Genomic DNA, 24,090 nt, shown 5'->3' on the forward strand with positions numbered 1-24,090 from the left:
GTAATCATCTGCAGAGCTCCCACTACACTTACTTCTCCATGTAGTCGTGCATGTCTTATATTGCTTTTGGCATATATTTCCTGCATTCTCTTATATGGTTTATTGTTTCGTCTATTTGCGCACAGAGTTTACACTTACTCTTTTCTCCTGTTTTGTCTATTTTAGCTTTTATGTGATTAATTATGATCGCGTTGATATGTGAAGCTGTCGGTACAGATTCTGTTTCTCTGTTCATGTGTCCCTTTCCATTCAGGTGTTGTCATGATTCTCGTCTTTTGTTATTCTGATGAATCGTTCAGGTAGTTCTTTCTCTTTCCACTTTTCTTCTCTTGTCCTTTTGCTTCTGATTTCTTCGTTGCCAGTAGTGTTCTACTTGGCGGCGTCTCTCGCTGCGGTGATCTTTCTTTCTGTATTCTGACCTATTTATTTTTCTAGGTTGTTTATTCTGCCGTCTACGTGATTTTCTACGTTTATAGGTTCTCTTCCTCCTTCGATCCTTTTCACATAGAGTCTGTCAGTATCGTATTTAAGATGTTTCCTCGTCTACTGATCAAGGTGTCTTAGTTCTTATTTAGTCTATCTTATCAACGGCTCAGAGTGTCTTATTAACAATAGTAATTAGTAGTAGTAGTAGTAGTAGTAGTAGTAGTAGTAGTAGTAGTATTTCAAACAATGCTATCAGCATCATTATCAGAAGGGGTTTGACCACACCTGGAGGAGAAGCTCTTCTCTTTCTTTTTTTTTCGACATTGTTTTATTCTTGGCTGACGTAGGAGCCGTTTGTCTGCCGAATTCGTCTCTTTATCGAGTTTTATACACTCCTTTAAGTATTTTTTATTGCTGCAGGGTCTGTTTTGTCCCTCTATTTGTCCACCTGTTGTCTACATATCTCGAACCCTGATCTGCCTACATATGTATTGCGGTTGCTATAGTTGTTTGTAGAAGTATTTTAAACCATTGGCATTTATTTTATGTATATTGTATTACTAAACATATCAGCACGATTACCTTTATTCATATGTTCTGTAATATTCTCATCTGAACACGGCCTTCTTTAGTTAAAAGAAAGGGAGTCATCTTCCATCATGATAATGTTCGTTCTCACATAGCACTATTGTCCAAAGATCTTCTAAGTGATTTTGGTTGGGAAATGTTGCTCAATGCTGCATATTTTCCTGGCCTAGTTCACTCGGAATATCATTTATTTCGAGAATTACAAAACCATTTTAATTGTTTGTAGTTACCCTCATGAAAAGAGATTTAACATGAATTAGATTCATGTTTCACGGCAATAAACGCGAGGAATTTGCAATCTCGTTAAATCAACGTATAATGAGCAAAGGGTGGTATTGTTATGAATAAAGATTTTCAAAAATGCAGTTTTTCATTTTCAAAATGAAATTTTCAGTTGGAAAAGACTTTCATGTTGACATGATAGATCTCTCTCTCTTTCACCCTCTCTCTCTCTCTCTCTCTCTCTTTCTCTCTCTGTCTCTCTCACTCTCTCTCGCACTAGCTGTTTCATATTCTCTTATTCTTTCTCTGCTGTCTGTTTTTTTTTCTGACTTTCTCTTCAACTAATTATTCCTTCTGTCGTCATATATGTGTATTATAACGTTTTAGAGATTCCTCGTTTTTTTCCTAGATTTTCACACCGTTACAATTGTAGTCCTAAGTGGTTTGGCTCGAACATCCACCAAGGTACTGGAACGCAGTTCCAGTCGCTCGCACGAAGATAGAGTTGATATGACGTTGGAGTGATGATCTCCTTAATCTTCCTTCTTGCGCTGAAAAGAAAGATCATTTAAGTTTGCTGTTTAATTTTTCTTAAGTTCATTCGTAAATATTAACAACAATAAACAACATTGACTCTGGTTGTAGTTTTGTTATGAAATTAATTATTCACAAAAGAGAAAAATAAAATATTAATGCTGTACAGTTTTTCACAGGAAAATCAAAAATAAAGAAATAAAATGTCGTTTGAAAATTTTCTGGTAATTACGATAATCCATGAACAAGGTATAGTCTGGGTTTGAATAACCGATTTCTAGCTTTTGATCGATCAAAGGATAGGTGCTTTCCGAACGGCGGGGTGTGGAGCGGTGGACAGCTTTCCACGAGTTCAAACTTACTACTGCAAACTCTGCAAAACTTCCAAAAACTCTTACTTTTCTTGATCTGTACCAGCTTATATATGCATGGTTGGGGTGGTCCGGAACATACCAAGGTGTTCCATCAAACCAATCAACGTCCAATCCGTCAATTGTTTGTTCTGATTGGATAATCAGCTACCTCTCCTCCACATCAAAATTAGGTAATTTTCCACATAACAGGGTTCTCATCGATGATTTTCTCAAAAACTAGGAAACCTATGATGATCCCCGAGTCAATATTCTACTCTAAGCACAATCTAGATCTCCAAAATATCACTTTTAGAGTAATATAGTTTCATAAATTCGACTTTGTTCTTTCCGTTACAAGAAAGATGTATTTCACATCGGCGATCACGCCATCTTTCTTCCAACTGGCAGGGTTACTTGCTGGGTTTTATTTTGACCTGCCATTAAAAAAAGGCTCTAATTCTTCTTTCGCTGGCCCCATTTTGGGGCAATTTCAACACGATAGCTCTAATGTAACTCTCCCTACCCCTTATTCCGGGGTAATCACGTTTACCGTTGGTTGGGTCACAGTATAACCTTCTTCTTCCACTTCTTTTTCGTCTTTTCATCCTCTCAATACTTGTAATTCCGTCTCTTTTCCAGTTTATTAACGCTTCTACTATTTGTTTTACTCTCTCACCTCTCTCCATTTTGTCAATAAGATACCAGACACGTGGCCGTTCAAGTGATCACGAACCCGCGCTGAAACATTACAGTTCGTCGCCATTTTGTTTCTTATTTTGTTTCTATTCTGGTTTGTATTTCGTCTCCTATATCTTTAAATCATTGTATCAATTTCACATTACCCTCTCCTCCTCATATTAAACGCTATTCCCTACCACGTTCACATTCTACTCGCTCTACCTGTCGAAATTTCACGCAGTTTGAAGATTATAGCCCAATCAGTTAGGTTTTACCGTAGAGAAATAGTGACGTAGGGAATGACTACTGTTAATATGCATATGACCTCTGACAGCTAATCATTCTGTGCTATAGAACAAACGTATTTATAATGTTTATAATTACATTTTCGAATAAAATATTATATATATTGAATAAATAACAACAATTAATAATGAATAAAATGTAATTTTTAACAACCAATATTTAAATACCAGTAAACTTCATTGGAATTCCTGTTTGATTGGCAAACCATAAGCAGGTCTATAGCTTTTCCTTGAATATTAAAGAAGCCACGGAGTAAAACGATAAAATTGTCACCCAAGAAGACATGATTCTATTTCTGTTTGGTGAAAACCGGTTTTCTTTTTTGTTGTTGCAGACCATCTACTAGTTGACCCAAAAGCGGTAGAAGCGTTCTATCATGTCTAAAAGTTACACAATGTTCAACGAGCGAGATCAGAGATGCGCCACTGTATAACTCATGCTCTCTACCGATCCCAGTTATGGTCACAGAACTATTGCCAGCATACTCAAAATGCATCGCTGTATTGTTAGGAATAACAGAGACGAACCCGTGGTGACGGAAACAAAGTTTCCGACCACGGTTATGGTCTTTGGTGTGGTTGCAAGTAGAGGGCACACCATGCCACCTCACATCTTTAGAGTCGTGTACCTGGATTGCTGAAGAGTGTGGTGGTTCCCTGGTGCAATCAGATTGCTGCTCGCAGACCCTACGTGTCGGCCCGCATGTCCAAATAGAGATACAGCCTTGGCTTCAGAATGAGTGCTACGAATTTGTACTCTTTTCTCACTGGCCCCTTCTTTCCCCGACCAGAACACGCTGGATTACTTAGTTTGCTTATACATCAAGAACATCACCAACATGACCTCCCACAACACTAAAGTTAGCCTGATCGCCGATATCCGCCGAGTATTAACCGAGCTCCCGCCGGTGTTTGTGGAAAAGGCATGCTCCAAGTTCCAGGTCCGTACCGAGGTAGTGATTGAGGCTGAAGGCGGTTACATTGATTAGATATCAGCTATACTAAATAATCAAGTTATCTGAATTGACTTTTTCAATAAAAATATTAAAATAAAGCTGTAGTGTTGTTTTCTTTTATGGCAATACTTTTATTAGTCCACCCTGTAGATCAATTCAACATAGTACCTGGTGTGGCGCGTCGAGTGTGACGTAGCTGTTGAGGAAGTCCCGCGTAGTGGGGTCTATACTTCCACTCCTCTCCAAGGCGACTCACCAGAACAAAAATCTGTTGATAATAAAGCAGCTGTTGTTTTTACAGCAGTATTATTCATAACAAAGCATTAATCAGATGATGATTCTGAGTTAAGTAATAGCTTCGGGGCGACACATTATTATTATTATCATAGCCAATATTGTCCCAGCGGCATGTCACGATACAACCACACTGTATTAGACTGTCATCTCTATGTGATTGTTATATCCATACTTATGCATGTAGCGCTTAATCTTTTATCTTTTTCATGTATGCAGGTTGTTCCAAAAATAAAGCTTCCTATATTTTAACTCAAAATGTTAAAGAGTCACTAAAACATGAGCGGTACCATTAAAATTAGCAACTTTTTATTCTCCAGAACTTATTTTTCTGCATAGTCACTATCATTATCAATGCACTTTTACCAGCGATGAACAATGGCTCAGCATTAGCATCCTGAGCGCGACTTGTCATACGAGGGTCGTTCCAGAAGTAACTCTTCCTATTTTTTGTTTTTTAACTTTAAAAGTTGAAGAGCTACAAAGGTGGGAATGGTACCATTGGAACGAGCGACCTTTATTACTCTAGAATTTATTTTTCTACGTAGTCAGCACCATTCTTAAGAATTCAGTGACGCATCTTCTGATCACCATCTATAACAGAGATTACTTTCTTAGATTCTCACACCGTCCATATTTGTAATAGAGAGACTAGACTTTCAGGTTATGAATGCATAAGTTCAGCCATCATAGCCATGTAATTTGCAATCCTTTCTAATCCATTCGGACTGAATAAAAAAATGTAATACTTTTGGAACGCCCTCATATTTCCTTTTATCTAATAGAAAAAATTCTAGATTACTTGAGATTACGGAGGTTGAGTTGCGAATGAAAACCTAGCACCCGACCTCGGTAAGAAATTCATCAGTTAACCAACTATTTTCCACTTTTTTCCCCCCGTAGAATATAATATTTTCCCAACTTGTATTGCTTTGCCTAATCGATTTTTTCTTTAAGCTGTACTGATAACTCAATAAGGATAAATTTTTAATGTGCTGAAAGGACTCCATCCGCATGTGTTATGAGGACTCACCCATGCACAGAATATGAATACTTCCGAACAGTATAAACGTACTAATTCTCAGTATGGCCTGTGTATTTTCATATTAAGCCATATTGGCGATACGTGCTACGACTGTTGTTATATGTATATTCTGTTGTATCTTAATACAAATTACTTTTTTTAACGTGTATCCGCGTCCGTGTTTTCTTTTAGTGACTGTTCTAGACTACAACAGGATGCTTAGCTATTAACGTTATTAAAGTACAAAAAATGCGCGCTGGTGTTCTAATTCAGATACTTTGCTATCATTATAAATACGAATATGACGAACGCTTCTCTATTGTTAGCAGCTTGCGTTATTTCTGTAAATTGTATTATTGTTGACAGCTTATATATTGTATTATTAATGTTGAATACCTATTGTGTTTTGTTTTTGTCTATAAACGACTAAAACAATTGTGAATATCATTCTCTCCAGTTCTCTCTCTCTCTCTTTCTCTCTCTCCCTCTCTTTCTCCCTCTCTTTCCCTTTTCAACAACTTTTATATTCGTTCATCCAAGGCAAAAGTCTCTTATTTTGTTTATGTGTGTGTGTATATATGCATATGCATGTGCATATATAGAAACATAAAAGCTAAAATAGTATTTGATAAGATTAAGTATTTTAATTTATTACGATATAAATTAAATAAATAAATATCCAATTTAATATAACTGACAAAGTCAGCGTTAATTTCAAAACAAAAGATATAATTTTTAAAAAATACATAAACAAATAAAAAATTAAACGTCACATGTTCTGCTTTATAAATAGACAATATGACGCAAAATCAGTTAACCTATTTTTCACAGTCGAGACACTTTTAAATGACTTGAATTATAAAAGTGTTAATATCGTCTTCCTGACACCCTCGTTTGTTACATGTCAACTGTTTTCAGTCCTCCCTTCTCCCTTTCTCTCTCTTAGTAAATTCATACCTCCTCTATATCTTCTATTCGCCTCTCACCACTCTCTCTAACCCTCCCCCCCCCAAAAAAAATATCTTTCTACCCCCCACTTTCTTTGACTGAAATTTCTTTTTTGAAATTAAATTAAATTCATAAGATCATTAACCAGTCATGGCGAAATAGATTTTCTTTCCGCTAAAATTGAAAATGGTCTTGAAATTCTTTTCAGTTTTTGAATTTTTAAATCTTCTTGCCTGATGAGATCAATTATAATTGAAACAGTCTGCACATCTTTGCAAGATATGACTGTATTTACATAAAGACTAATAAAAAATATATAATTTTGCTCTCTTTGATTGAGTACCAACGACCCTTGTATCATTATTATTATTATTATTATTATTATTATTATTATTATTATTATTATTATTATTATTAATTATAATAATAATATTTCATGTATCTATGTAAAACTTTATAACGGGATATAATATTTTATGCATAGATTTTTAGCATTTACTTCAACAATGCTCAAGTAGAGATACATAATATGTTATGAAAACATCTAAAGCAATTAAGCTACATAAAAATTTCTGCGTTTTATACTCGTGGAAATTCGCCAGGCTATTGTATGTATGTTAAAATTCAAGTCAACATTGTCCGATAAACGCGCGACCATTGACTGCTGAAAATAGCTGCGGGTATAACAAAGAATCTGATTGGCTAACTAGCAAACACAATAATACGAGAATATATTTAAAAATCGGTCACATTAATTCTATGCAATAGCTTGAAAAATCTTCATGAAGATAAAGCGCGTAAAATTCTGTGTAGTTTAATTGCCATATATATTTTCAAAACATATTAGGGTGTACCAACAGTAATGCCTCCTATTTTTTATTATTCTCGAATTGATCAGAGAAGATTGCAGTTTGCATTGTTGTGATGACTAAAATGGTCTAAAGGTTTCATCTCTCTGTTACAGATATTGACGCTGTGAAACTCTAAGAAAGCAACCCATATTATTGACCGTGTGTCAGAAGCAGAGATGCATTATTGAATTCATTTATGCAGAATAAGTGAACCGATGAACATTGCTCTTACCCAAATTTAACGTGTACGAAACCGATGCAGTTGATATAAGTGCAGTTAGTAGATGGATTCATCGATTTTCCAGTAGCGACAGAGTTGTGAGTGCTAAAGCACACTCTGGACGATTATACACAGCCAGCATCCCATTGCTGGCAAAAGTTTATTGAAAATTTTGATGACGACGTTTAAGAATATATTCTGTAGCACAAAAAATTGGTGGTTTTAATGGGACTACTTCTTTCTCTGTAGCTCTTCAATGTGTTGTTTTAGTTAAGAAATAGGATGCATTAATTTTTGGAACAACACTCTGACGAACGTTAAAACATTTAAAAATAAATGTTTAAATTTCAACAATGTTTCTCGCGGTTAACGGTGGTCGAATGGATTTGATCCTTGCTAATGGAATCAGAGATTGCTTTGTTGCCGGGTTCGAATCTATCAACTGGCGTTAATCGTGACACCCTGCATTGATGATTCCCGACCGGATGAAACACTATTGTGTGTAGGCATGCATTAATTATTACAGTATATATATATATATATATATATATATATATATATATATATATATATATATATATATATATATACTAGCAGGCTGCCCGGCATCGCCCGGTCATAAAATACTCTTAAATATGATATTTTGATTAAAGGAGATTTCGTACTTATTATTATATTATATTGGACTCAATATATAGTAATGATTTTAAAATATGTTTTAAAAAATGAGTCGTTCGCCACTACTCAGAATCGAAACCAAAACGTTTAGCTTGGGATTTACTTTTTCCTTCGTTAATGCCTGAGCGATGAAGACATGTTTGCTGCAAGGCTAAAAATTAAAACATGAACCAATAGCTATTACGTCATGCGTAAATATTTGTAATACCGTCGTTTGACTTTCACCTGGAATATTCCATTTTTTTGTTATTTTATCACATTTGCACCGATTTTACCCGGCAAAATCCAAAAATATAACGTTTTCCATGGGTTCGAATACTCTATATATTACATTTTATGTTTGTAGACCAAATATTGACAGGGAAGTTTAGTAAGCAATTTTTTCAAACAAATATATATACGCATTCATAAATATATATATAGAAAGAGGGTATGTTTACTATAATTTTTTACGCAAATATTACGCAAGTATAAATCATGTAGAATACCTGCATGAATATAATTACATATAATAGTTAACTAAAGATGATGATCCCATGAGAAAACTGAAAAAAACAAATAGGGAATTAATTAAAAGAATACGCAAATTAGCTTGATTTTTACATATAAATGCAATTCCATGACCCATCTCTAACAAAGTTGTATTTCCTTTTTAAATAAATAGAAAAAGGTGTTTTTAATATGAATATAAATACACAAAAAAAAATTATTAGGAGTATATATATATATATATATATATATATATATATATATATATATATATATATATATATATATATATTCCAAAATATTTTTAAGGATATAAAATGAATGATAGCCTAAAAAGAAGAATAAATATTAATATTAATATTTAAATGACAATCCTTACCAGATAAAAAGCTCAATATTCGAGATTTCGAGATAAGACATTGATATAAGGAATTCAGTATGAACTTGTAAATCAGAAATTACAAAAAAAAATAATGTTCCTTTATTCTGTGAAGTTTCAAAGAATGGCTTTTATCCTCAGAAAAAAAATCAGTAAGCAAAAAAAATATTCATAGGCAGGCTATACACTTTGCTGGTTAGCACATGCATCGAAAACTATATATTATGCAAGAAGTGACATTTGTATAAAAGTTGATGATAATCTAAAAATGTATGGTAGAAGGATATCCCAAATGAAGTTCAGACTCTATGAAGAAAGAATGAAAAATGTAGTGCAATCTAAAGAAACTATTGATTGGTCGGATGAAGAGATGCAATGAAATAATCAAATAGTAATTGCAATTATCCAAATGACTCATTTGTAAACATGAGCCAATTCCAAATGGAAAGACAACATTTTAAAATTGCGGTAGTACACTTTTCCACTGAAAACGATTCTAAGTGAAAAATTGGATCAAACGAGATACTTTTCTACGGTTGTGAGGCCTATAGCTTTTACACTTAGAATTGTTTTTTGCCAAGCCTTGCCTGGTCGTAAAATACGCTGTTATGTATCTTTAGTTCATGCAGATTTCGTATTTATTATTACACAGCTAATCCTTTAATTGAATATTATATTGTACCTAATATATGTTACTGATTTCAAAAGTTTTCAAAAATTGCTTGGGTGCAATCAGCTAGAACCGAAACCAAAACATTTAGCGCTCCAGTCGCGATCCTTACCGTTTAAGCTATCAACAGATAGATAAAAAAAGTTTTAAAATATAACAACTTCGAGTTATAAATGAATTTGTGCGTGCGAAAAAGTAATAGAAATATGTCGGCAACATGAAATGAACAGTTTGCATTCCAACTTGTTTGCATTCCAACTTCCAATGACGTATTTCTGTACGTTATTCATCCATCCAAACAAAGATTTTACTCGTTAGAAATCATCATTTGTGCATGATTACTATTTCCTGTTAATTTCAGTGTTATGCGATCCGTAGTTTAAGAGTTTATCGGTTAAATATTTACGCAGCGGCACAAAAACGCACATACATACATGTACTCTTTTATTTTTATAGATTGCATTATTCGCCGCCTTTCTCGTCCACATCAAAATGGTTTAATTATCTCCCCTTTTATGCTATTCTTTTACATTAAAGATGAAAATATTTCATACGTATACAACAAGCAGTACCATATAAACAACAGATATTATATTCGTATGATTATGTCTTTATTTATTATTAAAGATGTCGAATTCGCTCATCAGAATGAAATGAAAAGCCGTGAGCAAAAAGCTGGAAAAGAAGAAATAAAAATCAGATTTTAAAAAGTCTTCAATATTGAAAAAAAAAAGCTAATTCTTAACGTTGATTAATCAGCACATTGTAATCTGAAAAAGACGTATATTTTTCTTTAAAACATATTCTTAACTAGATTAACAAAAATCAAAAAAAAAATAAAGAAGAAACCTAAAATTAAATTAAAGAAGTTAGAAATAAAAATAGAACAATATATATATATATATATATATATATATATATATATATATATATATATATAAAAGCAAATCGTTAATAAAACATGTTAAAAAACACTTTGAAAAATAGTTTAAAACATATTTAATCTGAAAAGAAAACACTTAATTAGCGGATAGTCTTAATCCGCGGAGTTTCGAAGAAATACGTTCCTTCTAATCAGAGGGCAGGAATTAGCAAAATGCGGGATCGGATTTTGCATACAAAAGTATTTGATGAAATTGCAAGTAAGTCAAAGATCTTACTTGATAAGAAAAGTGAAGAAGAGAGAATATGGTGAAGAAGAAGGTGATTTCACGTGAATGGATAGTCTGGTGAAAGGTAAATTGTCCAATGACAATCGTTATGTTAAAAGCATTTGCTTACTCTAGACCTACTTTTATAAAATTTACACTTTATAAATGTTAATTAAAACTAATTCCTCGGTCGACGAGTATGTTCCTTGCTAATTGAATCGGAGATGGCTTCGTGGTAAAGTTCGAACTCCTCGACCGACTATGATCATGACTCCCTGCATTGATGATTCTCGAAAGGATGAAACACTAGTGCCTATATATATATATATATATATATATATATATATATATATATATGTGTGTGTGTGTGTATGTGTGTGTGTGTGCATGTATTTATATATGTATGCATATATGTATATATATGTATGTATATATATATATATATATATGTATATATATGCATATATATGAAGGCTTCCTTCAGTCTTGACAGACTATGGATACCCACTGTAAGGGTGCCTGCGCGTGAAATTGTGTGGCAAGAGTTGCGCAACCTCTAACCACGCCTCTCCTGAGTCGACATTGTTGCATACCAATGGCAAGTTGAGGTACAAGACGACTGGAAACAATGCCGAGATAAGCGGAGAGCACATACAGCGCCTAGAATTCCCAAATGGTCACCTATCTGGTATTAGCCAGGCTCAACGTTGCTTAACTTCGGTGATCTGACGAGAACCGGTGTATCAACGTGATTATGCCGTGTATATATATATATATATATATATATATATATATATATATATATATATATATATATATATATATATATATATATATATATATATATATGATCGTGGAAGTTTTTTTAATCTTAAAAACTATATATAACAAAATTTTATAAAAATTTAATTTTAGTCCTTTCTCTAGAAAATTATTTTGTTAATAAGTCATTTAATATCTTGCTGTCGCCGAACAAACCTACTGTGTCAAACTAAAAAAAAAAAAATCCTGTTTTCGGCGATCATTAGTCGTTTACAATAAAACACGCTTTCGGGGATTTGAAAGCAAAAAAGTATATTAAATCATGGCTCTCCAGGAGTGTTGATCGAACACCACCTCCCCCCCCTCTCTCTTTCTCTCTCTTTCTCTCTCTCTCTATTTATCTATCTCTCACACACACACACACACTCACTCACTCTCTCTCTCTTTCGCTTTCTTTCTCTGTCTCTCGCTTTCTTTCTTTCTCTCTCTCTGTCACTTTCCTTTCTCTCTCTCTCTCTCTCTCTATCTATATATATATATATATATATATATATATATATATATATATATATATATATAGTAGAGAAAATTATATTACACTATTTAATTATGAAGTGTGTTTATTCGTAAGACTAAAACCAAAAAGTTAATCATGCTCTGCGTTCTATCGTATTTTCCCCGAACTTACCAGTCCCAAAAACATTTCACTTTTCTTTTATTCTTTATTAATGTCACTCCAATTTGAATTGTCGTTTTTTTAATTGTTATTCTTTTACGGTAACAATCATTATTCTTTCACAGTAATAATCGCAATATAGTTCTGTTTTCTTCTGTTGTTTCTGCATACGCCATTAGTTATGTCTCTTTAATACAAACAAAATATTTACAACCGTGCTGGTGAAGGTAATTTGCCATTTGGAGCTTTATAAAAACGCTGTGCGATGCACATTATATTATAGTAATTGTTTTTTTAGTCAATTCATTGCTTTCTCCTCCTCTTATCACGCTCTACCCCTCTCTCCCTCCCTCTCACTCTCTCTCTCTCTCTCTCTCTCTCTATATATATATATATATATTCAGGCAAACATTATTAAAAACAACAGAGATACCTTGCTTAATGATTTTTTTTTCATTTTTTCGATCTTTCGTAAGATTTTTTTAACCTCAAGATGGAAGGTATTTACAAATGTTCCATGGTTCACACGAGCGCTTTCGATTCTTTCTTGAATCATCATCAGGTGGAGATAAAATATAAAAAATAGAAGTTAAATATATAGTTACGAATGATAAAGAATCAATGAAAAGTCGATTAAAATATACATAGCATTAATTTTGAAAGTAGCAATAATGTGCTGAAATGTTTAGCATAACCAGTATACGACTGGTTTTACTAACATTGCCTTTTATCATCCTAATTTTTAATCGAGTTTTTTATCACTCGTAAATGTATATTTTAATCGACTTTTCATTGACTCTTTTTATCATTCGTAACTATATATTTTTGTTTCTTTTTTCGATAAACTCTATTTTTTTGCGTTTTACAAGTTCTGTAAATCTATTCGCTTCTTCATGTTCTTTCTGAGTAATGGTACCATTGCTTTCTTTATTCGAATTCTTCTGAAATTCTCAGATGAAAACAGATTTGGTGATAATTTTATGTTATTCCGAGGACACCGTTAGAAATTTACAGACACACACACATATACATATGGATATATATGTGTGGGTGTGTGTGTGTGCGCGCGCACGTGCTAATATGTATATTTTTAATATGTATGTAACTTAAATATATATATATTCTATTATTCATATGTGTTATAGAAATATATGATGGAGCTACATATAAGATGTATAAATATATAATACCAATAGTCAATATATATAGATATATATATTTTACATATGCATACGTGCACACACACACATACACACACATACACACACACACACACACACACACATATATATATAGAGAGAGAGATAGAAAGAGAGGGAGGGAGAGAGAGGGAGAGATAATTTTATGTTGGTAGAATATGTTTTTCAATTATATTTCACTCTTTGTGTATACCAATCTTTTTTGTTTAGAAGCTGAATGAATGTTAAATCTAACAACAGAGCACATATAAAAGAATAACAGTATAGTTATATTCAAAGATTCAAATATGTATTTTTTCATGCAAAACAGCTCTTTCAACATATTACAATTTCAATACAACTTGTATAGATTCGTTTCGTTATGTAGGAAAACGGTTATTATTATGTCATGATACTCTCTTTTCTTGTTTGTCATGTATTTTTCTACCTAAGCAGAGAATCATTAATTTTCTGAAGAGTATATGCATGAAAAGAGAAATTATATATATATATATATATATATATATATATATATATATATATATATATATATATATATATATATATATATATATATATATTCACGGTCGGATTTCGTTGCGGCTTGCTTGATATCTTTTAGTTAATCGAATTTCTTGTGTGCGGGGCGTTTGCTCAGTTAGCAGAGTGCTTGGCTCGCATGCAAGAGGCTCGGGTTTCGAATCCTTAGTTCGGATGTGTCTGACTAATGAGCCCAAATGAGAGCGAAACTGGAGTCTTGTACTTCCGGTTCGTTGGCTATCATGGCTCTTGTGGGCTGCAACGTTGTTTGGCTATGGAATTTATTAAATATATATGCGTGTGTGTTTATTCCAAGCAAATGATCTGTTTTTGTGAGAGAGAAATCAAATATATAATTTCGACAGGATCTAAAAACCATTCTCCAAATCAGTTAATTTTTTCTCTTTCATTTTTAGAATCTGTTTGATATATTATTTAAATCGTTGAACTCCAGTTCTTTAAGCTCCACTCTTCTGTGTAACTAACATCGATTTTTTTTTACCATCACTAATTAGGGAAGCTTGCTTACTTGGCTCCAAGCAAAATTTCCTCATACGAATCTGATTATAATTATATAAGTTCCTTTTATATTTTTACCTATCTCTCTCTTCCCCTCTCTCTCTCTCTCTCTCTCTCTTTGTTCTTATTTATCAACCTATCTATTTCTCCATAAATCTGTATATATATATATATATATATATATATATATATATATATATATATATATATACATATAATTCATTTAAAAACTATACAATACATATTCTAGAGAGGCGCGATTACTTAACGGTTAATTAACATGGGTACCCCTTAATGTCGGCGACTCATGAAACGCAGGCAGTGACACTTATTTTCATCAACGTTTCGTGTATAAATATTTCTTAATTCAAGCAAGAAATGGTGTAATAGTTTATGTACTGGTGGGCTAGCAGCCAATCCGAACTCAGAAAATGATCTCGTCCATCTGAACATAATGGTAACAGCCCAGACTTCTTATACACCGGTTTTCTAATATGGGCTACGGTTTGTAGTTCACATTGTCAGACAGTTGAGAACTGACTATTAAATTCCGAAGTCATAATTGATAAGGTTTTACATATTAACAGTCATTCGGGCTGGACTAAATCATTTTTTAAATAAACTCTAACGAAATTATTAAGTTATTATAGTGCCAGTAACATCGTAAAAAAATAAAGCAAGGAAAGTGGCGATTCACAATCATAGTTTGATAAGTTATCTTATAGCCCGGCCTTTAAAATCTTACTGAAGAATTGTATATGTTCAGGTCAAAGCTAGTACAAATTTGAAAATTGAACAATATTAGATACGATACTTATTTTTAAACGGCACCAAATTGGCACAAATCCATTGTGAATGTTTGCATTACGTGACATACGCAGTTTCATTTTTTTTAGTTTTATTTTGTCTTGTTTTTCATATTAGCTCTATTCAAAGCAACGAAGGCCCAAAAAACAATCGAGAATCGCATGTTGCTTCGTAACTCAACGCCTCTGCAGCGACCCATGAATGAAAACGAGAGACGATTGTATGAAATTGAGTCGTTCAATTAACGATGCAAGAAACACAATATTTTAGTAAGTTTCAACATTAGGAAAGGCATTTTCTTTCAACATCTTCATTGTTAAACTTGAACCTGCGATGGGTTTCCTATTCCTCGTCTTGTTACACCTCTCTTTTATTTACTAATATTATTGTCTTTGTTGGTGTAGTTGCTCTTTTTTCTTCCTCTTCCTCTTCTTCTTCTTCTTCTTCTCCTCCTTCTTCTTCTTCTTCTTCTTCTTCTTATTATTATTATTATTATTATTATTATTATTATTATTATTACCTACTCACTAGGAATTTTCATACAGGTCATCTTAAGAAATTTCCTAGATACTGGGTAACAGCAAATCTCCACAGATTTTCAGTACTCTCCACTTCATTCAATAATCTTTGTATCATCGCAACAGCCATTAATTTTTCGTATTAGTTTTCTCGAGGATTTAGTTTACTAAAAATCTCTCAATGCACTCTACGTTTTTCGAGTGGAGGTCTGGTTAGTACTCTCTTCCTTGACACTCTATGACTATTTCGCGAGAGAGGGCACAATTTATAAGACTTTTTAACACTTTTCATTGAAGTCATGTGGTGTTTCTTCTATCTTTTTTGTAGTTTCCATGTGGCTGCTTCGTGCTTGTAGTTTACGCAGGTTAGTTTCAGAATTGATGATTTTCCTAAAGATTTCAGCTGTGTTACTCATTGCTGCCCATTGTATAATCTCAGTCTTCTCTTCTGGGTGATTCCAGTTTCTTCTTGTCTTTTTTCCAGCTTTTTAGATGTTCGTGATTCTCCTACAATTATTGGTATTATATTGACGTGCTTCGTATTCCATATACCTTTCAGTCTCTTGACAAGTTTTGCGTATTTGGTTCGTGTATCCGTCTCTATGATCTTCATCTTGTAGACTGCTGGGACGACCAATTCTACAATTTGACAGTTTATTTTATTCTTGTTAATTATTATAATTTCCGGTATCCTTGCCTGAATCATTTTTGTATGTTTGTACATTCATCTCCCAAAGTTTTCTGTGATTTTTGTTTTTTAATACTCTTTTAAGTTTGTGCCTATATTATTTGTCTGCACGTTCGAAACGTAATCGTTTGCAGAGTTTCCAGTATACTACTTTTTCTACGGAGTCGCACCTGTTTTTGTATTATTATTATTATTATTATTATTATTATTATTATTATACAATAGAGTCATCACTTATCAAGGCTTATAGGCTACTCAAGGATAAGTGTTATCGAGTGTAAAATGGTAGCATAATAATCCTTAGTAGTGGAAATTGGGTAGAATTTGATTATTTAAGAGAACAGAACAAGAACTTGTTTACATTGGACTTGAATATTTCCATATTGTAGTCAGCTGGAAAGTAGGCCAGCGAACAGAGTCCAGTTCTAGGAAAGAAGCTTCACTCGTCGAATCTGCGTTTTGATTTAGACACAGATAGAGTGTGAGGGAAATTATTGATAATGATTTTTGTAAACGTTTGGCAAGGCGAGACCATAGAGTGTAACACAGACGGGCACTTGTCATGAAAACAAAACAAAAACGATAGAGCAGAGACAAACTCGCAACGTCTCTTCTGTTGGAAAGGGGTTGGTCGCGCCGAGCAGATCTTTCCTGCATGTGACAACAGTACTCTATTTTAGGACATATTCGATTCTTACATAGGTAGATGGATGCATCGGCAGTGAAATATCATTTTATTGCATTTTCACCCGGCTACTATCTGGGGCATAATTTACACGAGTATTTTGTATGGAGTTGAGCAGCAAGATACATTACACTTGAATTTCAGCATGTCGGTACAGTCACGAAGCAGGAACCTGGAAAAGAATTTCAAAGTCTGGGAATACAAGCTATTAGAGTAGGAGGCTTTCTCACATTTTTCGGCGACATATTTCGGGGATTATTATTATTATTATTATTATTATTATTATTATTATTATTATTATTGTTGTTGTTGTTGTTGTTGTTGTTGTTGTTCCCCCCTCCCCGAAAAAAGGAGGGTGAACCTGTAACTTCACCATTGTCCGTTCGTAATGTGTTATGCATGCTTTACTACTGTTATTTAATGCTTAATTTATTTTAATATCTAATACGTTTAGAGTTATAATATTTGATTTACAAACCGATTATAGTTTGTTATAATTCGAATATATCGACAAATGGTCATCTAATTGTTAAATTCTTTAAAACTATTTCGATTTAGACAATTTAGTACGCTGGTGATATTCAAATACAAAAAGACAACCACCATGTCATGGTTGTAAACACAAAGGTTCTAAGAAACAAGGCAACCGTAAGACGAAATTGTGGAGGGAGAGAATGCTGCTAGAAGTTAGATTATGCACTGGTTGAACCCCAATGCTGCCTCTTTGAACTAACTTTTGGATACTTCAATGTTCACAATGCGGAATGGTTAATCCACTCAAACAAGACCAATAACGAGAAGAAGTTAAGTCATGATTTCTCCATTGCTTATGACCTCGCTCAGATTGGTCATGAACTCACCCGTGTCCCCGATACTGGCGGCCATTATGCACGTCCTCTAGACCTTTTACTCACAACTTGCACTGAGCTATGTTCATGGCTCAACTGAGATCTTCTGACCACTCTGTTTTATCAGTTAAGATAAAAATGAAATGTAATAAGTCCTTAGATGTACCTCCCCATCGTACAGTAGATCGATACTCTATGGCAGACTGGGATAGCTTCCGCAGATTTATATCAGATCTACCTCTGCGCTCAATGTTTAAAAAGGATGTGTCCTCTATAATATCAGACCTGACTGAATGGTTAATTGTAGGTATAGACGTTTTCATAGTCTCGAAAATGTTCCAGCAAAAACCTAACAGCCAGCCATGGTTCTCTCCAGAATGTGCTACTGCCATTGCACACAGAAATCGTTTTTTTCCATTGCTTCCAACGTCATAGATGTACTGAGAATAAAGCCGCCGTTAGGTCCACCAGCACCCTTTGCAAAAAAGTAATAAAGAATGCGAAAGAGTTGTATGCTCAGTCCGTCAAGTCCAAAGTAGCTGAGCAGCGACTTGGTTCCCACCAGTTCGGGCAAATAGTAAACAGAATCCTGAACGGAAGTGTGTGCTCTATCCCAACTATCATCAATGGATCTGATGTAATCTCGTCGGCATCAGACTAAGCTATACTCTTTGCCAAGGTCTTTGCAGCTAATTCTACCCTTTATGACCAAGGCCATCAACCCCCAGTATTTCCTCGTGTATCTGAAAACACGCTATGCGACATACAAATACCTGTACGTGATGTTGCCAAGCAAATCAAAAACCTTGATTCAAGTAAAGCAACTGGCCCTGATGGCATTCCAATTATAGTGCTCAAAAAGATTCAACCAAAACTAGCGCCCATACTTACAAAGTTAGAAATACTTCCAAACAGCTTGGAAAATCTCATCAGTATGCCCTGTATTTAAGAACTCATGTGATCCGTCATCTTCCTCTTAGGACAAAGCAGTGTCTCGTGTGCATCATGAGTAAGCTGCTGGAATCTGTTTTAAATAGAGAAGTAGTCAACCATCTTTTTTTATTTTATTACAATTTCTTTTTTTTTTAATTTAAATTTCACCCCAAACAAGGAACCTTGCCACTTTGATGTAGGGGGCTAATATCAGGGACATAAGCCACATGAGTACTATGTGGGGAGTTGGGCAGCAAGATGTCGGTTCACGTTACACGTGAACTTCTACCTGTCAGTACAGTTGGGGAAGCAAGAACTCGGAAGGGAATTCCAAAGTCTAGCGGTTCTAAGGAAGAAACAACTGGAGTAGAAGGCTCTCTTACATCTAGGGATCTCAACTGTGAAGGGGTGGGATTTTGCTGCTTGTCGGGTTTGTCGGGGGTATTTACGTCGAAGGGGTACAAGTGCTTGCAGTTCGTCAGAGCATTCACCATTAAAATACTTTTAGAACAGACAGATGGATGCTACATTTCTTCGATAGGACAGAGGCTGGAGCTTAGATGACAGTTCAGGACCTATTTTATTGGCGACTTTCTTTTGAACCCTGTCTAAGAGTGAGAGACTAGTAGCAGATGCACCAGCCCAAATATGACAACAATATTTCATACATGGGCGAATGGTGGCCTTATAGAGGTACAGGGTACTTTCGGGCGTTAGTAGTTTTCTAGCATGGTAGAGAGAACCTACCTTTTTCGCAGCGGTCCTGGCAATTCTATCAATCTAATTTTCCCAACTCATGTTTCCTATGAACGTTAGGCCGAGGAATTTAAAAGATGTACTTTCAGATAAAGAGTCGTTGGCCATTGCTATTGGTGGTAGAAAAGGATTTCTTGTAGTTATTGAAGGAAACCAGCTTAGTCTTGGCAGCATTGAATGTGACCATCCATTTTTGTCCCCATTCCGCTACAGATTGTAGGTCGTCCTGTAGTGTTTCTGCCATTTCTCTAGATATGTGTTCATTTGTTTTTCTGTCGTGTCGGTTATAGAGCGTGGTGTCATCAGCATATATACCCATCTCACAGACAATTTTGTCAGGGAGGTCATTTATGAATATCAGGAATAATAGAGGTCCAAGGATATACCCCTGAGCCACTCCCGCATTTATATCATATTGTTTAGATGTACGATCATCGATGACAACCTGGATTTTTCTCTTATCTAAGATGGATTTAATTATGTTAAGTATTCTTCCAGTGATACCGTATGATCTGATTTTCCTGAGAAGACTTTCATGTCATACCCTGTCAAAAGCCTTAAATATATATAGAGAGCTACCGCTCTACCCTCGCTTGCTTTGTCAAGTGAATGGTATATACGCTCAGAGATTACAGTTAGGATGTCTGCCGTGGAACGGGCTTGCCTAAATCTGTATTGTTGGTCGGTCAGAAGTTTAGCATCTGTAAGGTGATGAACTAGAGCTTGGTTAATTATGGACTCAAATATTTTGGCGAAAAGTGGGAACAGGCTTCTTAGGGCCGTGCAATATGTTTTCCGTTCTGCTAGATCTACAGCAGACGTGCTTGCGGTTATATCACATAAGATTAGCGAATCTCTCGATAGGGGCTTCCTCTCTAGTGCAATGCTCTTGACATATCAAAGACTTTTGATAAGTTATGACACAAAGGTTTACTTCAGAAGGTCTCCAGCTATGGAATAGCTGGGCATGTCTTCTCAATTATTAAATCATTTTTCTCTGATTGGCTCATGAGAGTAGTCGTTGACAGGCAGAAATAAGAAGCTCTCGGTATTAACGCTGAGGTCCCTCAGGGGTCCATCCTGATCTATATTAATGATCTTCCGAATCACATCCTTACATAATTCGTAGACATTTATGCTGACGACACTGCAATCTATGGTAGCACATCAAAGATCGTAAACGACCAAGTTCTTTCTGATTCGCTCTCCTCTGATCTTGAGCATTTGGTACAATGGGGAAAGAGGTGGCTGGTTATTATAATGCATCTAAAACAAAGCTTCTATCTCTACACCATCTACGCTCTGATGCCAATCTGGCATCGGTTGAAATGAATGGGTATCGTCTTGGGGAGGCTCAATGTTTTGACAAGCTTCTGGGATTGACCTTCGTGTATATCAAATCCATTGCCAAGGTCGCTGGTAAAATAGTGGGGTCCTACTACCGCTCCAGTAGATATCACACTCCTGATGCAATTCTCTACCTATATAAAAGCCAAGTACGGCCAACGATGGAGTACTGTTGCCACATTTTGGCAGAAGCTGCTAGAAGCAGCTTATCTTACCTTGACAGAGTTCAAAATAGACTTCTTAGCTTAGTGAGCGAAGCCCCTTTTCTCTTCCATGCAAACTCTTTCTCACAGAAGATACGTTGCGAGCCTGTCTGTGCTTTATCGTTATTTTCATGGCAAGTGCTCAGCTGAACCGCAATCTATGCCACTCTCGCACAACTTTCGCGAAAAACACTCATCTAGCCAAAACCACTATCAATAATTTCACACGCTCTTTATCTGTGCCTAAACCTAAATGTAGATTCCATGAACAAAGCTTCTTTATAAGAACTGCACGCCTGTAGAACTCTCTTCCCATTGCCTGCTTTCTAGGACTGCAATCTGATTGTCTTCAAATCCAACGTAAACAAGTTCTTGATGAACCGTCCCCTTAAGTAATCATATTTACAAAATTCCAATACTTATGTTTACTACGCTATAATCACAATGACTAATGTATACCCATTAACCCTTATCCCGAGTGGTCCTCGAGTCTTTATAAGTGGTGATTCCTGTGTAAAGAAAAAACTAATATATATATATATATATATATATATATATATATATATTTCAAGGTACCGCATTAAAAGGGATAAATGCAGCAGTATTTACTCATTTTCGAAGGTTTTTAATTCTTTAGTAACTTACACACACTTGGGCTTCATCAGCGCGTCGAAAGAAATTGAAATTCTAAATTTATTACAAAAGTTTTATTCGACTCACAAATAGGACCTTTCCAGTTAATTCAGCCGGCATTCATTTCATTTATCAACAACATATATATATATATATATATATATATATATATATATATATATATATATATATATATAAAATTTCAACCAAGCTTCATCTGCATTCTTGAAACTTTCTATCTATCTATCTATCTTTCTATCTATCTATCTATCTATATATATATATATATATATATATATATATGGGGGTGTTGTTGATAAAAAAACAGAGTAGTCGAAAGTATCCAAATAATAAGAGAAACGACAACAATTTTTATTTTTGACAATGATCCTTTATTTATTGTGTTCGATTTTGCTAGTAGCATGGTGTATTTGTGGGTAGGGAACATTCCAGGACACGTTTACCTAACTCGATAATTTTTCGTTATTTCTTAAGTCATCCTTTACATGTGTTTTTTGCTTAACTATTCCTAACGAAATTCCCACTTCTCTCGCCCCCCTAGCTCTTTAAGTCATGCGACATTGTGTTCACTTCTGTTTGAGCCCCTTTTCCTCTAAAAATATTCGAGGAAATCAATATATATACATGAGAATCAAGCAAGCCAAAACATTATAACATGTTGATTCGTATAAATAATTTTCATTTTATTTCTATACAAGTTATTTATATTTTTACTTCCTACATATTTTGATTCCGCACTAACTATACATTTTTTCAAGGCTCTTATATATATATATATATATATATATATATATATATATATATGTATGTATATATATATATATATATATATATATATGTTTCGTGGTTAAATTTTAAATTCTGAAAAACTAACATGTAGAGACATATATTCGATTTAAGAATTTATTGTTTGACAAAAGTAATATATAGAAGGGGTCATTTTAATTTCCTTAATCCATGGATTTTCAACAATGGCTAATATCATCAGAGGAAATGAAATGCAGTTAGCAAAATGTTCAGCTACGAATGGACGCTATTTTGCTTTTCAGCACAATTATTGAAAATAGTTTTTGAAGTGGCTGTGGATAATTATATGGAGAAAATTGTATGGAAAGTAATATCTATCAGGATTTTTCATCTGAATTCTATCAGTGTCTTATCTCGCTTATATATATATATATATATATATATATATATATATATATATATATATATATATATATATATATATGGGGAGTGCGTGTTTGTGTGATACTCCCGTACAAACTATGGGTCTTTATATATTATTACTTCCATGTTTTACCTCTTTTCTATGTTTTATTTTCTAATTTTTACTATTTAATTCATTGCACACTATATATTTTATATCCTTACTAGCAATACATTTTTACTTGATCGGAAATATATAAAGTGGTATATCTTTTTGTTAGAAATATGATTATATATTTACTTTCAAACAACTACTTCAGTTTTAATAGGTATATTCAATATGTTTCGTTAAAGTTACTGATGCATTACGAAAAGAGTGGAGCATTTACTCGATCTTCAACATATACTCTTACTCTTCTACTTGACACCGGTATGAAAATTCAATCATAGACATTTCATCTTTATTCACCGTCCTTTAACCTCATTGATTATTTGTTTAGATGCTATTTTCTTGCAAACTATGCGTATACAAGCAATTACTTTTTTTATTTTTATGTACAACTTTATTTACTTTCTTTGCGACTATTTGTTTTCTGCTTTAATTTTTATACCACTTATTCTTACCTATTTTTTATTTAATTTTATTTTATTATTACATTTTCACCCATAACAAGGTACATTGCCACTTTGGTGTAGGGGGGGCTAGTAGCAGGGGCAACAACTACTGGGGTACTATATAGGGAGTTGGGCAGCAAGATGTCGGTTCACGTTACACTTGAACTTCTGCATGTAAGTACAGTTGGCGAAGCAGGGAGGCGGAATGGAATTCCAAAGTCTAGCGGTTCTGGGGAAGAAACTATTGGAGTAGAAAGCTCTCTTACATCTAGAGATCTCTACCGTGTGGGGTGGGATTTAGCTGTATGTCGGGTTTGTCGAGGGTATTTACGTCGTGAGGGCACAAGTACTTGCAGTTCGTCAGAGCATTCACCTTTAAAATACTAGTAAAACAGGCAGAGGGATGCAACATTTCGTCGGTGGGAGAGAGGCTGAAGCTTGCCATC

The 24,090-nt window shown here is 34.3% G+C and overlaps 1 protein-coding gene and 1 pseudogene across 2 annotated transcripts in view; one reads left to right on the forward strand and one right to left on the reverse strand.

The window, feature by feature from the left end:
* Positions 1-24,090, forward strand: part of LOC145279748 (heparan sulfate glucosamine 3-O-sulfotransferase 5-like) — a 699,453-nt gene that overhangs the window by 161,851 nt on the left and 513,512 nt on the right. The gene's annotated exons all lie outside the window — the stretch shown is intronic.
* Positions 11,415-11,531, reverse strand: LOC145280419 (5S ribosomal RNA; annotated as a pseudogene).

Source organism: Euprymna scolopes, chromosome 7, assembly GCF_053919585.1.
Source record: "Euprymna scolopes isolate OS-2025 chromosome 7, ASM5391958v1, whole genome shotgun sequence".
Taxonomy (NCBI): domain Eukaryota; kingdom Metazoa; phylum Mollusca; class Cephalopoda; order Sepiida; family Sepiolidae; genus Euprymna; species Euprymna scolopes.